The sequence below is a fragment of the Cynocephalus volans genome, chromosome 3, assembly GCF_027409185.1.
Source record: "Cynocephalus volans isolate mCynVol1 chromosome 3, mCynVol1.pri, whole genome shotgun sequence".
Taxonomy (NCBI): domain Eukaryota; kingdom Metazoa; phylum Chordata; class Mammalia; order Dermoptera; family Cynocephalidae; genus Cynocephalus; species Cynocephalus volans.
In genome coordinates, this window is record NC_084462.1 from 24,462,071 (window position 1) to 24,475,512 (window position 13,442).

General features: G+C 47.6%; 1 pseudogene; it reads right to left on the bottom strand.

Moving 5' to 3' along the window:
• Positions 1 to 14: 14 nt before the first annotated feature.
• Positions 15 to 11,876, bottom strand: LOC134372491 (NXPE family member 3-like; annotated as a pseudogene).
• Between the last annotated feature and the right edge of the window lie 1,566 nt (positions 11,877 to 13,442).

Consider the following 13,442-nt stretch of genomic DNA (forward strand, 5'->3'; position numbering starts at 1 on the left):
ACCCTCGGGAGCACTCAGGTGGGGCAGATGAAGGAGAGGAGTAAGTCCACCTCATTGCCGACGATGAGTGGCCCCGGGTGGATATTGTCTGGCGGGGCCAGGCTGGAGGTCATTTCCCAGGCATCCACAAGGGCCACACGGAGGTCAGCGAAGGCAGTTCGCAGGAGCCAATTCAACTGGAGGGTGAACCCGTCACTCCCATACACAGACTTGTAGCCGGTGTAGGCCAGTTTGATGACCACAAGAGTGCTGGGTTCCCGGGCCAGCAGGGCGGCCACGGCCACCCAGATCCCTGTCAATCGTCACACGAAAATGGATGGAGGGAAGGTGGTGAAGTGAGCTCCCAGGCCCAGCACCACCATGGTGTGGGGGCCCCCGGCCAGGCCCCCCAGCTGCCAGGCCACAGAGTGCAGGGAGGCCACTGGTGTGTGGAGCGAGCGCAGGGGCCAGCCGTGGGCTCGCCAGTGCAGCACTATGCCCCGAGAGGTCTCCACCGCCATCAGGGGCCCCGTCTGGTATGTGACATGTAGATCCACTGGCTTCAGGGCTGTGTGGAGTGTGAGGGTGGTCAGGGGTTAGCATAGGGCTGTACTTTTCATTTAAAACTACAAAGGATCTAGGTTCTCTTTTCTCTTAGCACATAGGTATCCTACGACCACCTGGTTTTGCTCTTCCTAATGTGTGATATTACCAGTCACCTCTTAGTTCCCAAATGTGAAGGCTTACTCTCAGTCCCCAGACACTTGAGCAGGAGGGTAGACAACATCACACAGGCCTCCAGGTCTCCAGGTGGGGCAGCTGGTGTTTTCAGATAGCTCGTGTAAACAAACAGCAGCCCACTTCCAGACTATTTCATGCCAAGAGGCCTGATAAGGCAACTTTCATGCTTGTGAGTAAGAAGGTAGAGCAATGGGGGTTCAGGGGGGTTCCCTTCATGAGAACACAGACCCGTGTGGACGCTACACACCTCTCTGTGGGGTGATGGAAGACAGGTGGTGGAGGGGGTGGGTGCTCATGTTCTCTTTTCTTGCTCATCCTTGGCTCTCATGTTACCCTTTTTCCGCAGTAAGGCATATTCCTTCATTCACGTTATGTTACATTGTGGAATTTGTCCCAAACCCTAGTGAAAGGTGAAGACTCAGATAAGACTCAGCTTGCATAACAGTCTGACCTCTTTTAACTTTTATCCCCAAAGAAGTAAATACCAAAACTCTGTCTGAAGCACTGACATCTCACTTCAACTCCTATCTTGTGTCTTCAAATGCCTCATCCACTCGTTTCCCTAGAGGTCCCCTCCCACCTCTTTAACCCAGTGTGAAGGGCTATAAATAAATACACCATCTCCTCCTACTCCTGCCCCCTGGCTGCCAATCCAGGCACCCCAGTGACCTCCATTTCCAGTTCGTTTTGTGTTTATCTAGAGTTATTCGGTCATTTCCATTCATTCTAGAACCAATCACTCAGCAAGTACTGTCAAGCCCTCCAGCATCCTTCCTTTACTGCTGACACTATACTTCTTTACCAGTTCAGCCTCTCCCTGCCTCACATGTGGACTGTACAGCTGTGTTATGACTGGGCTTTGCCCTCTCTTTTTTCAGTCCCATCAGTCTAACGAACTGAAAACTCTGCTTAAAAACATCCAGTGTATGGCTGGCCCGTGGCTCAGTTGGGAGAGTGTGGTGCTGATAACACCAAGTCAAGGGTTAAGATCCTCTTACCAGTCATCTTTTAAAAACAAACAAACAAACAAACAAAGAAAAACATCCAGTGTCTCCCAATTGTCACAACACAAACCCCTAAATCCTGGTTTCTCGGCAATTCTCTTCTTAAATTCCAACTCTGTTCCTCCAGTACCCCTCAGCAAGTCCTCAGCTCCAGACAAGCTTGTGCATATACCTGCTCTCCTGTAATGTGGAGATTACGCATAATCAAGTCACCTGTTTCTCAGCCCTTCCCCTGCCCCAAAGCAGGCGTCCTGTCCTTTCACATCACTCTACTGAAACCCAGGCATTTTGCACCATTGACATGATGTTTCCTGCCTTCTCACAGCCCTCTTTCTCCTCTTGTTCTTTTCAGTGTCCTACTCCCTCCCCCATGGCTACTCACAGGGCACGGTGTCACACAGATATTCCCAGCACTGCCGGAATGTGGAGCCCCCCCATCATGTGGACGATGTGGCCATCCAGAATGCTGTCAGCAGTGGGAAGGAGTGGCAGGCGCAGGCCAGCGGAAGCCAGAGGGCTTTGGGGCTGGGATCCCAGGGTAGCGTGGCTGTTCAGGGGACAGAACTGTAAGCAAAACGATGAGCAGGTACAGAAGAGGCTAAAGCTGTGAGCGTGAAGTAAGTGCTGCCCTTTCTGCAAGCCCCGGTGCCACTGGCCCAGACTCTCTCTCCTCTCCCTGGCCATGACGATTGGAGAAATACACCGAGGGAGGACGTTGCCTGTCACATTCCTAAAGAAAAACCAACTGGCAGGAAGGGGAGCCCTTAATGGAAGTGTGTGAGGGGAGGAATCCTGAGCTAAGGCAAAGGCGGGAGTGGGGTGGGGGGTGGGGGGGTTCTTGGAGGAGAGAGGTTCTCAGAGTCAAGGGCTTTTGTGCCAGCGTCAGGCTCCTGGGAGGTAGTGAGGGCTTAGAAGGAGGAGACAGGTTGGAAACAAGTTCAGAGATCCAGGTTCTTTGAATTTCCTTGTCGCAGGGATTTCATCTGTGTAGAAAGCAGATTTGTTTTAAAATGTACCCAGGATTTGGTTTTATTTAGGTGTGGTGAGGCCAACATATCAGGAGATAATTCCCATTGAAGAAATAGTTTGTTACTTGAGTTCCCAAGGTGAAGGGGCACAGCATGTCACGCAGGCCACACAGGAAAGCATGGGGGTCAGTCAGCAGGTGGACGGAGTGAGGGAAAAGGATGGGCTGAAGGCTCCATTGCAGTTTTCACGGGAAGGAATGGGCAAGGCGGGTACGTCACTGAGCAGGTTTATGATGGGCTAATTTGAATAATTTGGGTGGGCTCTGGGCTATAGAGATGGTCTTCAGTTGTCTGGCATCTGGCCATGGGGTGATTTAGGGCTGGGAATGGTATACGGGGCTGCAGGAACCTGACAAAAGGAGGCGGTATGGTCTCAGGATTGAGTGGTTTGCATGTCAAAGGCATCCTCACAGGCACGCTGTTTGCTATCTCTAGTGGTTAGCTGACCCTGACAGGGGCAGTCCCTCCCTGGATCCACAAGGCTCTAGGATAATAAAGCATCATAAAATTCAGAAAACAGGCTGGCCAAAGGCTTCGGTGCCCTGCCTGGGGGCCCGGGGCATGGAGCTGGAGACCAGACCACCCCTACAACCAGGCAAACCGCCAGTGCCAAGGAGCATACCAGAAACATCACCTCCGTGTGGATCGCCCACCACAGCCACCACAGTAACCACGGCTGCCACGTAAGTGGCTGGATGACACAACCACCACACAGATGGTCCACCAGCCACTGGAGTGCCCTGACACAAGGAGAGTCACCAGCAGAGACCAAAGAAAAGAAGAGGATGTCTCTCTCCACAAAGCCCATTCCAGAGTGACAGCAGAAGCATCTGCTCTATGATAATATTGGGGGACATGAACGCACCTCTCAGCATTGGACAGATCACCTAGGCAGCAAATCAACAGAGTAACCATTACTCTTTCAGAGGGAGAGAAGAAATCTAGGGTTATCAGTGGGGGGGGGATGGGGAGAGATTGGACAAGGGGCATAGAGAATAAGTACAACTTGTAACAAAATACATACTAGTAATATTGATTTGATCAATGTATGTCAATTGAATCCCCAGAATATGTATAATCAATTATGATTCAATAAAAACAAAGAAAGAAAACAGGCTGGCCGGTTAGAATACAGTGCTGATAACACCAAGTCAAGAGTTCGGATTCCCGTACTGGCCAGCCGCCAAATAAAATAAAACACAGAAAATACAAAACACAATTAGTGCACGAAGATGTTTGGAGCCTTTTATAAGAAGAATTAACTCTCCTCCTGGTCTCACAAGCCCCACCTGGCAGATCCCCGCTTCCATTCTCCCCGAAATGGCGGAATCTGACGTCAGTTCTCTGCACCAAGCGTCAGCCTTCGGCCCAGCTGGACGCTCCGCCCTCCCTGAGACTCGCGCTTCCCCTGGCTTCCGGGACGCCTCAGTGTCCTGGTGGCTCCTTTCCTGACTCCTCCCCTTCTCCTCAGCCTCTCTCGGTTGGAGTGTGCGCTTCAGTCCTTGCTCCTCTTTTCTAATTACGCTCTCAGCCTCCTGATTTAGTCTCAGCCTAGACTTCTCAGCCCAGTTCCAGGTTTGTGGACCTAACTGTGCACTCAGCACCTCTGCTCCGTGTCTCATGCACACGAGCGGACCTGGACTCCCAGTCTCCACCCTCGCCTGCCTCACACGTGGCTTTCACCATTTCAGCTGATGGCACCAACTCCTTCCAACGTCCTTCCAGGGGAGCAGGCTCTAACCCATGTGATTTTCTTTTTTTTTTTTTTTTTCCAGCACATTCCACATTCTCTATCTGAGGAAATCCTCTGGGCGCTGCCTTCAGAATATGTCCAGAAATGAATCCCTTTACTGCGACCTTTACTACTATAACCTAAGTCCAGGGCCTGATCACCAAGAGCCTCCTACCTTTCAGTCTCCCTGTTCCTCCCTTAGCCTTCTGCAGTCCATCCTCATTTTTTCCCCATTTTAAAAATTGTGGTAAAATACCCATACATAAAATGTATCATCTTAACCGTTTTTAAGGGTACAGTTCCTGGTATTGAGCACATTCGCAGTGCTCAGCAACCATCACCACCACCTGTCTCCAGAATTCTCCTCATCTTGCAAAACTGAAACTGTGCCCATTAAACACTAAATCTTCATCCCTCCCTCGCCCCAGCTCCTGGCAACCACCACTCTACTTTCCGTCTTTGTGATTTTGACTACTCCAGATACCTCATATAAGTACAACCATACAGGACAGTCGAATCTAACTACAGAAGTCTGAGAGGTCCTTTTGAAATGTAACTATGGCTCTCTTCTGCTCAAAACCTGCAATGACTCCCCTGTCACTTAGAGCAAAAACCGACATACAGAGCGCTTGCTGGTCACGCTGTGCCCTCCTCTTAACCTTCCTGGTCTTTTCATCTACGGTTTTCATCTACCATTTGGCTTCCCTGCTGCTCCTCAGATGCACCAGGCCTGCTCCTGCATCCTCTCCACCCGGAATGCTCTTCCCCCAAGTATCTCCTTGGCCAACTCTCTCACCTCCTTGCTCTCATCTCATTCCTCAAATGTTGTCTTCTTAATAATACCTACCCCGATTCCCTATTGAACATTGCAACTTGCCCCCCACCACACTCACTCCTAATCTTCCCTCCTCTATATTTTAAAATTTCCCATGTCACATATTTCCCTCTAACATCCTTCATAATTTACTTATTGTTATGTGCATTGTTTACTGTCCCTTCCTCCTGTCACATGTAACTGAACAAGAGCAGGTTTTTCATCTGTTTGTTCAATGCTCTATAGAGCAGGGACACACAGCAGGTGTTCACTATGCATTTGCTGAATGTCAGAAGGGACTAATTGAAGAGGTTGTGTCTTAGGAGGAGTGGGGAATTTGCTTTCTGTCTGGGAGCAATGTGGGTGGGGTGGGAGTTAGAGAAGATTCTTGAAATTTGGAGAGATCCAAAAGTGTGGTGTGCTCTGAGAGTATCAAGTCACCAGTGCCCCATAGAGGTGACAGAATTCAGGGGGCAGGTGCAGGACGATCCCAGGGACCCTGGACCCAGGTGGAGGCATCTGTCCAGCCAGCAGGGCCCAAGATCACACAGGTTTGAACAATGAGCACTTTGGGGAGACCATTGTGGACAGAGGACTAAGGAAGGATTCCTGATGGTCAAGGTGGGCTCCTTTGCAGGAGCCTAGGTGAGGGGAACCCTCCTTACCTGTCCAGCTTCAGAGGTCCTGGGAATTGGAATAAAGTTGATGTAAAGAAAACACCTGACCTTGGGATCTCAAATCCTGTCCACTACACGTTCACCACACATGCGATTATCTTTAACATCCGTCGCCTATCAGCAGAATGTTACAGCATCTGGCACAGCGTAGGGAGGGGCTCGACAGCAACAGATGCCCGAGGCAGGATCATAAAAGCTAACAGACCCTCTTTCCTGTTCTAAGCCCTTCACAAACATTAACTTAATTGTCCTCACCACAGCACTATGAGGTAGATACTATTATTATCCCCTTTTACAAATGAGAAAACTGAGGTGCAGAGAGGTTAAGTAACTTAAGTAATCAGAGATGACATTAATCGTAATTGGCAAATAGTAACTGGTGGAGCAGGGATTCTAACCCAGGCACTTTCACTCCAGAGACGCTGGCCTTTACTTCCACGTGACATCCCGAGGCGACTCCTGCTTCCAGTCATAGGTTTATTTCCAATTGACTAATGCAAAAGTGACACGTGATTCTTCCTTTCTGACCAAAAAGAGCAATACAAATTGGTCTGGAAAGACCGGGGTTTGCTAGTGTTAAATTCTCTGGCTGGAGAGTGAATGCTACCGGGAATTCCCCAGACACGGAAAAGCCCCAGAGGTGGGCGTCTGGTGCGAGAAGGCACCACGGGCATCTCCAGCTCAGCTCACTTCTGCGCTTCTGAGCTCACCCGGTCACAGCGGCCGCTGCTAACTTTTACGCTCATTAGAGCTCCCCTCTGCGGGGCCTCGGAGCAGCAGCACCTCAATGGCCAAACTCGCACCTGAGCTTCCAGGCTGTAGTGTTCCCTTCTCCCTCCGTGGGGTCACATCCAATTCTCTTCTCCCTGCTGTTGTTTTCTAAATCTACATCCCTCCTTGCAGCGGCCGTCAGAAGGGTGGAGAGGACTGGGACTCTTCCCTTTTTCCATAGGTCTGTGGTTCTCTTTCTAGCATCAGCTAAATTGTCACGTGTCCTGACCATCATAGGCCAGGTTGGGTGCCCTTTCTCTGTGTCCTCAAACCACTCAGGACATACTATGCTTAAGCTCTCATCACACTACATATTTTAAAGTCATGTGCCTCTTCACTGACAACTTGTAGAGAGCAGGGGTGCCAACTGTTTTCCATCAGTAGTCAGTCAGCACTTGGTGTGAGAGCTGGCATATAGTAGGTGCTCAGCAAACGTGTTTAATAGAAGTGAGATGAATGACAAGGGAAGCAGTTTAGGCAGAATAATAACAGTGACCAGGATTCAGGCACCCCAGATGAGGCTGGGTTTCTTACCACGCCATCAGGGCCTCTTTATGGGGTGTAGTCATATGCCAGTAATGTCCAGCTGAATGTCCTAGCAGTGAGTCACAGGGCAAGGTAGGGGGCCGAGCACAGAACCAGAGCTCACCCGAATCTTCCTCCTTGTAGTGACAGGTGAATTCTTCCCCCCCTGTCAACAGGGGGTTCACATGGCAAGTCACATTTTCTTCATATCCTGTGGGTCCCCGGAAATAACCTATGAAATCCACTGTGGCCCAACAGTCTCTCCAGATTTTCTGCGGAACCCCCACTGCCTAGCTGGAGTGGATCAGCCTCACTTGCACCTGGGCCTTGCTCCCCAGCCCAGAGCAGGGGGAAGGACAACAGGTATGTGCCATTCTCCAGATCCTGCACATCCCTAGGGACCCCTGCCTTTAAGTCTGGACCCAAGAGCTGTGCCCAAAACAGATCCCCACCATGGGTCTTGGGCCTGCCTCGGTGGTCCCTGGCCACAAGGACAGCCTCCAGGTAGCCTCCCAAGGTATAGCTGCCCTGGGCAGGATCCCCCAGGTGGCAGGTATATTAGGCCTCATGGCTAGTTTAACATCAGCACATGCAGGTTAAGCAACTTTCCCCCTTCTCCCCCTCCCGTTTCTGTTTTCTGCTCTGGGAACTGAGATCCCTCTCCTCAGAAGGGGTAATATCCCTCTCCTGGGAAGGGGTAAACATTACTGTTATCATCCAAGGAATGTCTTGTGGTCTGTGTTTAGCAGGCTTCAGGCTGGAATGCTTCGTACTGAGATAGTGGCTAATCAAGAGACTATGCCTTAAGCAACCAGATGTTATCAGACCACAAGGGCTGTGTCACCTTGCACACCACTGATTTCAAAATTCCCCACTACTCTGTCAGAACCCTCCCTAAGAGTCTTATAAACCTCCTGCTTTCCTTGGTTTGGGAGAACTGATCTGGTTCAGTTTCCCCTCCACGTTAGTGGAATAAACCTTTTGGCTAAAATGGCTCCTGGACTGGGTGTCTCTCTTTTCTCTGTGTCGCCGAACCTCACAATATGGAAGTCTGGGGACTGGTGGAGGCAAGAACGTTCCCCTCATTTCCCGGGGCTAGAGCCAGTAGAGAAGATGGGTCAGGTTGGGAAGCTCCTGGGGAGGTGAGCCAGAGGACTTGTGTGCAGGGCTGGGCCCTGGAGGCTGAGGGATGGGATTGTCAGGCCAGGAAACCCTGAAGTACCCGACCTTTCGGTAGAGAAAGAGCAACCTGTCAGTGGTTTGTGTTTCTTCATCTTCCAAGAAGGAGATTTGAATTTGTCAAACTGAATCCTCCTGTGCGTGGTGAGTCTCAAGCAGGTGTCCTGCCTGCCACATGCCCCCTCTGACCAAAGCCTGATGCCTGAGCCACCAGCCCGCACATCTGCACATATCATAGCATATTTAAAGCCATATGTCTGTGGGTTTTGCTAAATCCCACAGAGAATAAAGAGCGTCTCTGTCTCCTGGTCCTCATTGGCTTTTACCCTATGACCTGCACACACTCCTACTGCCACCAGAGGGGAGTCTAGGCTCAGCTCAACCCCCGAGTCCCTGGCTGTCCCCACTCCTGATAAGTCCTTCTCCCTCAAGACTCCAACACCTGGAGTAAATCCCCCTTCCTCTCCTATTTCCTCTTTCCCCACCCCTGTCTCCACCATCTCCACCCTAGACTTAAAACAAGGATTTTCTTTACATATAGAAGAAGGAGCCCTTCCTCAGGGAGCAGACAACAAAATTGGACACACGGTGATCCCAGGGATTTGCACAATAGCGGAAAGGAGAGAGATGCAAGAGAAGACGGACAAGCCCTGAAGGGAAAAGCCGCATAAATGCACAGGTAAAAGGGAAAGGTGGGAAACGAGTGAGCGAGCCCCCAACCAAAATCCAAGTCTCAGGAAAGCACAAGCCAAAGTTGGCTTGCCGCATGAGAAACATATCCATATGGTTATGGGTACATCAGCCCATCAGGGTCTCCCTGTATGGGACTTTCTCTGACTGCACCTTAATGTCAAGGATCTTGACCCCCTGTTCGACCTTTCCTCATAGCACAGACATCAGGTAACATATATGCAGTCCTGGCCATCTGATACTCCCACCAGGGCCAGGGCAAAGAGAGTGCCCAGGTGGCTCTCTCTATATGTATCTCCTGGATGAAATCAACATAAGCAGGAAGAAAGACTTGGTCGGCACAGCAGGAAGGGCGACCTTCACCCTGGCCGCTTGACCTGTCCCAGAGGCACTAAATTAAGTTCTTGGAGGTCTTAATTATCTTCTGTGTTTCATCTCCTATGAGTTGTTGGCATAGTTTGTGAGCAAGATATTTTAGGGATGTGTAAATTTCCCTCTACTTTGAAATCAATAAAAAATGCATCCATTCAATCTCTCCCTCAATAAAGAATGAGCACTTTATTATAGGTGCTGGTGTTAAAATGATAAAGGACAGCCCCTGCACCTTAGTTAGTCCAAGTCACCGAGAACTGTAATAAGTGCTGGGGTACGTAAGGGGCCCCTGCCCATACTGGGACGGGGGAGCCGGCAGCAGGGGAAAAGATATGAGATGCTTGAGCTGAGTCGTGAAGGAAAAGTGCAGGTGAGAAAGGCGGAGCAATTATGAAAGAGAGAGCAGAATGTACGAAGATGGAAAGGAGAGGGGGCATGTCATTCATTCCAATACAACTCTTAGGAGAAAATAAGGCAAACTCTTCACAACCTTGGATTTGGCACTGACTTCTTGGATATGACACCAAAGGCACAGGAAACAAAATAAAAAATAGACAAATTGAACTTCATGAAAAATTTTAAAGTTTGGGTATCAAGAGAGGCTATTAACAGAGTAAAAAGGCAACCCATAGAATGGGAGATAGTGTTTGTAAATAATTTCTCTGATAAGGGATTGAGATCCAGAATATATAGAGAACTCCTGAAACTCAACAAGAAAAAAATGAACAACTGGATTCAAAAATAGGCAAAGGACTTGAATACACTTCAAGGAAGATACAGAACTGGCCAGTAAGCATACAAAAAGATACTAAACATCACTAACCATTAGAGAAACACAAATCAAAATTGCAAGAAATACCACATCACCATCAGAAAATAGCAAGTGTTGCTGAGGATGTGAAGAAATTGGAACACATGTGCACTGTTGGTGAGAATGTAGAATGGCACAGCAGCTGTGAAAAACTAGGGTGGTTCCTCAAAATATTAAAAGTAGAACTACTATATGATAGAGTAATTCTATTTCTGGGTATATACCCCTCAAAATTGAAAACAGCATCTCAACGAGATATTTACACACCTGTGTTCATAGCAGCATTAGTCACAATAGCTAAAACATGGAAGCAACCCAAGTGGCCATTGATGGATGAATGGACAACCAAAATGTGGTACATACATATGATAGAATATTATTTAGCCTTAAAAAGGAAGGCAGTTCTGGCACATTCTACAACATGGACGAACCTTGACGACACTATGCTAAGTGAAATAAACCAGACACAAAAGGACAAATATTGTATGATTCCACTTACAGAGGCAGTTATAGTAGTCAAAATCATAAGAGACAGAAAGAAGAAAGGTGGTTGCCAGAGGCTGAGCGGTGAAGGGAATGAAGAGTTACTTAGCAACTAAAGAGTCTCAGTTGTACACGATGAAAAGAGCTATGGGGGTGGATGGGGGTGATGGCTGCACATTATGGATGTACTTAATGTCACTGAGCTGTGCACTTAAAAATGGTTAAGATGGCAAATTTTATGTTATATGTATTTTATCACAATTAAAAAATATATTTAAAAAAATAAGAAATAAAGAAATAAAAGATTCTCATTTACACCAGAACTAGTCACAGGAACCATAACTCATCCCAGGTTAGACAGTGAAACTTTTGACTTAACATCCAAATAAGATGCTGTGGAGGCAACTCAATTTGAAGCCCATTGTTATCTGGTTTAGCACAAGTGATTTGTCCTTTGTAAATACACAGGTTTATGTCTCTGAGTTATCTTTTGCTTTGTTTCCTTATTCATTCCTGGTAAAACTCCTTTTTGAAGTACTACAACTTTTTTTCTCAGCAGAACCAAGGGGAAAAGGAAACGTCTACATGTGCAGCAAGGTAGAGAGGAGGAAAGGGGTGTCCCTGGAGACAAAGTATGGACGTTACAGTGCCTCTCTCAGTTATGAGAAGTGGAAAGGAGCCAGCTGAGCTGAAGCAGAAATATAACAACTTGGAGGAAGAGAAGGCTTGGAAAGCGTAGATTTCTATCTTCTCCTCAAACTGTTTTGGACACCCTTAAAGCCACCCCTACTTGTTACAATTAGCTCGCTCTCTTTCTATGAACTTGTCCCACCACGACACTTCTGCTCCTGGATTAGAAGCTGGAAAATAGAGTGAGGAAATGGAGGTTTTTTCTCAGCCTCCTTTTCCCAGACGCAGGTAACTGGTTCGAGCTCCATGGGAGGATCGAGATGAGTGGAAAGAGGAATACTCACCCAAACTGCAATGACCGACCCTACAACCACAATCTTGTGCCACGTGAACGGGGTGATGAAGAGTTTTGTGGACGCCTGGGCTTCTGCGTTAGACATCTGGCACGTGACTGAGATCCTAGGCAGAGAGTTTCAAAAATCCAAGAATTAATAAGGAACTATCAACATAAAATTTGTATATTGATAATGACAGTCTCTGAAATTTCCAGATGCATGATTAAATAATTAAAAGCTATACTCAGCAACGTGACCCATGCTCTTACCAAAGAACATCCAGCTCGTGACCCAACCACTCAGAGGCTCTGATGATTGATCCTGCAGATTTCTAAGCCCCTAAAGACTTCTGTCTTGACGTCTAGTCTTTGACATCATCAGCCTTTCCAAAAGAGGTAGGTTCCCTTTCAACAGGACGTGGAGTTTGGCCAAAGACATTAGTTGCTGGGCATTTTTGTCTTCCACCCAACTCCAAAGAGCAAGAGCTTTAACAAGTGAAGAGAAAGGAAGAAAAACCACCAAGTCCTCCAGAGTACTAGGTTCTACTCCCAGATCTATTCCCAAGGACTTTGAGTCTCAGGAAAAACCACTTGCAACAACTCCATGCAACAGCTTGCTTCAGCTTCGACATCTCTCCCTTTACAAGCTCTTCCATGCTCTCTTCTTCTGCCCTTCTAGGTTCTCTTCTTCTCTTCCAACCCCTCCACATTTGTGTGAGCCATCATATCATTTTCCCCAAGACCAGCAATGGGACCATACCTTCTAACTTGTTGCTTCTTTGTGAGTTAATATTCATTGAACATGCTTTGTTGTTGTTGTTGTTCTTATTGCTGTTGTGTTGCTGGCTGGTTCAGGGACCAAACCCCAGACATGTTTCCTATTTATGGTTCAATGTGAATATGCAAGGGGAGTGTTAGAAAGGTAACAATCTAGTGGAGTGGAGTTAGATTACTCCCTCACCTGTGGATGCCACCGCAGAATGTCCTACGGGTGGATGGACACCTAGGCCTCAAAGGACTCCATCAGTCTATTGGAAGCCAAAGGTGTGTCAATTGTCTCTGATTTGAAAATCAATTATGAAGGAGGTGTTCCCAGAAGAAAAACTCAAAATAAATGGAGGAAAAGGTCTCTCGAAAGTTTGGACTAGAAAAACACTTTTTTACAGGGAGAGGGTAAACCAGCACCCAGGTGCCAAAGAAATAAAACCATGACCATCGTAAAGATTCTAGAAGCAGAATGTGACTGTTGATCAGAGGATGGGATGTAGTTATCTTGGAAGGCAGATCTGGGCTCAGAGAAGCTCTTCACTGCCTTTACCAGAATTCTGGTATCAAAGAGCTTAATCTTTAGGAGCCTTTGTGTTTGATCTAGTTCTGGAATCTGTTTATTTTTTTCCGCAATAAGCAATTTCCAACACTGGGATCAGAACTACCAGGATCAAACTACATTTAGAATAAAAAGGAAATGAAGGCAAAAAAAGGAGAAGGAACAAAATAATATAGATAAGAGCAAAAATAATGGAATAGAAAACAAACACACAATAGAGAGAAATGAGTAGGATAAATTTGGTGTTTTGCAAAGACTAATAAAACTATAAACATCAGGTGAGATTAATGAAGGATAACCAATGGCAAGTATGAAAAAGGGTACATGTGACATATCTTACAGATA